This window comes from Sarcophilus harrisii, chromosome 3, assembly GCF_902635505.1.
Source record: "Sarcophilus harrisii chromosome 3, mSarHar1.11, whole genome shotgun sequence".
NCBI lineage: Eukaryota > Metazoa > Chordata > Mammalia > Dasyuromorphia > Dasyuridae > Sarcophilus > Sarcophilus harrisii.
Window position 1 is genome coordinate 611,203,075 of NC_045428.1, and position 4,343 is coordinate 611,207,417.

At 40.1% G+C, this 4,343-nt stretch overlaps 1 long non-coding RNA gene across 1 annotated transcript; it reads left to right on the forward strand.

The window, feature by feature from the left end:
* Positions 1-253: 253 nt before the first annotated feature.
* LOC116422961 lies at positions 254-3,973 on the forward strand. The gene is made up of 2 exons (XR_004233448.1): positions 254-3,436; positions 3,836-3,973. It is a non-coding gene; the product is annotated as an uncharacterized LOC116422961 (long non-coding RNA).
* Positions 3,974-4,343: the final 370 nt, after the last annotated feature.

The following is a 4,343-nucleotide window of genomic DNA, read 5'->3' on the forward strand; positions in this document are numbered from 1 at the left end:
GAGAGAGGGCTTCTGGCTCTCAGTCTCCCAGAATGCTGAATCTCCAACCGTTCCCAAGTAAAAACTCTCGAGTGGCTCACTGGAGCTGTATTTATGCTGCTTCTCCGAGAGTGGGATTGTGGGATATCTCCCAGCGTGCTCTCTGGCCCTCCATCAAAGGAGAATGGCTTGTATCTTTATATATTTGGAGATTATATATATATATATATATATATATATATATATATATATATATATATATATTAGAAATGAGGCCTTTTTCAGAAATGACCAAGTTACTCTAACCTGGGTTAGAAGCAAAAATTGCTTTCTGGCTAGGATATATCTGGGAGCCCTGAAAGATACTGTCTGTAACATTGAGTCTTCATGACCTTTGATTTCTTCATTATAAACCAGGTCCTCCTGTTTTCCCCACAAAGGAAATGTCTATGTGCATTGGGTTGCACACATATTATTGACATATACCACACAGTGACAGTAAATGTTTTATTTGTTTGATCAGTTAAGGCAGAACTTTGGCCAGGTGCATCTTTGGAGCTACAGCAATATGGAATATGTGTGTGTGCATATGTCTGTGAGGAAGGGGGTTTGTCATTTTGTTTGTTATGCCACTGAAATAAATGTCTTTTGCCTTAATCTTTGTCTCCAGGATGACTGGTAAGAAGAACACACCAATGAGGGCTCACGAATGCTGGCTGCACTTATCTTGTGGTGGTTTTTCATAACTCCACCTAGGAGAAGGTGCATGAAGTGCTACACTGAATAGAATACAGGGAAAGCAAAATGCTTTTCTAGAACCCAGATATTTGATTTATTTTCCTTTTACATCACTTTCATTTACAAGTATATATTTACCCTTCCCCAACTTAGAATTTCCCTTATTGTTAAACAGTTTAAAAAATAGACAAAGCAATTAGTGTATTACTACCAGCACTGAAAACCTGTCATCAGCAACATATTCAACAGCTGCTTGTGTTTTAGGTGATGGGGACCAAAAAGGTAAAAACACAGCACCTTGTCCTCAAGAACCTCATGATCGAATGAGGAAAACAGTGGGCTAGCAATTATAAACAAGGTACATGCAGGGTAAATTGGAGATGATGTTAGAAGAAAGATCCTCGCAGTGGAGGGAACTGAGGAAGGCTTCTTGCAGGAGGTGGGATTTGCAGTATTCAGGGGAACAAGGAGGTGAAGGTGAGGAGGGAGAACATTTTAGGCAAAGGTATGGAGTTGGGCAAGGGAGGATCAAGATTGAGGAACAGATAGACAGCAGTGTCCCTGGATCATCAGAGGGATATACAATGTAGGAAGACTAGAAAGCTGAGTGAGGTTGTGAAGAGGTTTCAAAAACAATGAGAGTCAGGTAGATGGTGCACTGGATAGAGCTCTGGCCCTGGGGTCAGAGGACCTGAGTTCAAATGTGATCCCAGATGCTTCCTGGCTGTGGGACAACAAGTGAGTCACAACCTGAATTATCTCATTCAACCAAAAGAACAAGATAGAGAGACTTAAAGATATGATCCTGGAGTTAATGGAGCCTCATTGAAACTTTCTGACTAGGGAGAGCAACATCATTAAACTTTCCTGTGAGATAGATGACCTTGGCTGGTGGGTGAAGGATGAACTGGAGTTAAGGGTGCTTGAAGTAGGAAGATGACTCAGCAGGCTATTGGGACAACCAGGTGTGAAGTGATAAAGGCCCAGAGAAGTTAGGAGTCAAGCCCCATAGAACTTGGTAATAGGTTGGCTATTGGGGTGGTGGTGAAGGAGAGTGAGCAGTTGAGAATGAAGTCCAAGCTGTAAGTGAGGATGGGTGTGCTCTCAACTTCCTTAATAGGGAATTTAGGAGGGAGTGGTGGTGAAGAATTTGGGATGCTGAATTTGAAACAGCTGGACTGGCCCAGTTGAAGATGTTTAATAGACAGCTGGTTCTCAAGACTAGAGGCTGGGAAAGAGATTAATGCTAGATAAATGAATTTGAAGATCATCTTTATAGAGATGACAAATCTTCAAATGAGATAGTACAGAGGAAGAAAGGAGGGCTCACGATGGCCCCTTTAGGAATTAGTGGGCACTCCAACAAAGGAGAGAGGGAAGAGGGAAATCGGGAGAAAGCACCCTGAAAACCTAGAGAGAAGAGATCTCAGAAGTGGGTAATTCACATGGCAAAGGCTATGGAGAGGTCAAGAAAGAGGAGGATTTAAAAATTGTGCTGGACTCTGATTTAAATGCATGGCAGCTAGGTGGCTGAGTGAGTGGCTCTTTTGAGTCTGGAAGTTCTGAGTTTTTGAATCCTATTTTAATAGCTGTGGGACTATAATGCTTAGCCTCAGTTTCCTTATCTTTAAAATGCTAATGACAGCACCTATGGGGATGTTCAAATGAAGGATTAGATAAACTCTCTGCAATCTTGAATCATTGTATATAGAAATGCTAACTGTCATATTTTTGTGGGTATTTTAGCACTGGAGGAACTTGAGGAAACTTTTTTTTTCAAGTTTGTTTTATTTAAAGAAAGAATAAGCAAAAAGAAAAACAGAAAAACAAAAGAACATTGCCCAGCAGAACATCAGGGAGGATTCAAAATATATAACAACTCTTGAAGTCCAGCTCTAATGAATATCAAGAGCGTGCCTGGGTAGGAATAATATCCATGAGTCAGGCAGAAAGATTTGCTTAGCAGTTTTCATTTATTATGGCGGTTAAGCTAGTGTTGCATTAATGCCAGCTACCTCTAGGTGGCACTATGTACATTCGAGGGTTAATGTATAGACTGTAGTTTTGCCATTTCAGTTTGACATTAACTAGCAATAACAATGTATCATAACAGTCGTAAATAGCGATAACAGACAATACAATGTGTCTATCATAACAGTTCCAAATAGTAGCAACAATTACAATGAATCATAACAGTTGTAAAGAGCAGTAACTGATAACAATGTGTTTATCACAGCAGTCACAAAGAGCATAGTTGTGCATTCTTCATCAAGATTACCCTGAACTTATCTCAAACATGTCATTCATTCATTGTTAAGGGAGAAGATGAGCCTATGCTTTGAACTGTGTGCCCATAGAGAGAGCAGGGCTCAAGTAAAACCTGGACCAGGCTCTTCCTGTACATGGATTTCTTCAATCCTGGCCTTCTACATTCCCCACCCCCCCCTTTTTTTTTTTATTCAGAAGGTGAAGCATGTGAACTTCAGTTCCCGTAGCTGACAATGATTGAAAAACATACCAGAAAGCACAAGGGACTAAGTCTTATAAGAATGACCCATGCAAGGGGAGCAAAATGCAAAAGCACAGAAGTCAGATTAATTGCAGGATTTATCTTTTTAACCCCTTAAACATTTGGTTTGCTATGCTATCAGGACCAATCCCAGGGACGCTTCTTTCTGCCATGTTTTCTGCAAAAGCAGCTAACTGAGATATATCCCAGGTGAGCTTGGAATCCTCCATTTAGCCTGTTCCTTATTTGAAGCCTATCACATTGGTGATATCATTATCCCATCCATATAGAGTTACACATACATGAGTGAATCTATAATCACAAGCTAGTTGTAATCGAGTTTCCAATTTGTTTACATAATTTCCTAGCCACATTAATGACTGTTCTATTAAGTTTAGTTCTTGTTTTAACTCATATTAATTTGTTCTTTAAGAGCTTGTGATATATTTTTGTTCTGCAAAATGGGCAGTCTGAATAGATTCTGTTAGAGCTGTAGCTGAAATAGCAAAGTCGTAATTGCTTTTGCTGATAGAACTCCAGCAATGAGTAATCTAACAAATCTTTTCCTACTTCTATTTTTTTCTGATTTTCTTTTGGTATCATCCCAAGTCTGTTCACCTGCTGACCTGTACCAATTGTGATTAATCTTAGTAGGCACCATGACTTAGGATGGCTGTTCAATAAGAAGAACCAAAGGCAATGAATTAGATGTAAGAAACTGGAATAAAACACAATTGTAACATTTTATAATATACCCTCCTGGTACATTCATGATCTGGATTCTAATGCCATTTCTTAAAACAGTATCTGCAGTTAGAAACATCTGTGGGTAATCCAAACATGCCTGTATGGGTCTGAAACATCATGGAATCCTATATCTGAGATGTAAAAATTTGTCCCATCCTAAGTCCCAAGGAGACCCATCCAGACACTGGATAATTTGGAGTCATTCAACAATCAGTTCCAAGTTTTCCCCAAACCAATGGGCCCCCAAATCCTCTGGGGGCAGGGGCAATGATCTCATCTTCTGAAACTTCTTCCTGCTGAGAATGGGCATAGAGCTGAATCACCTGCAGGGTCCCATTCATTTATGGAGGGGGTGTAAGCTGGAACTGAG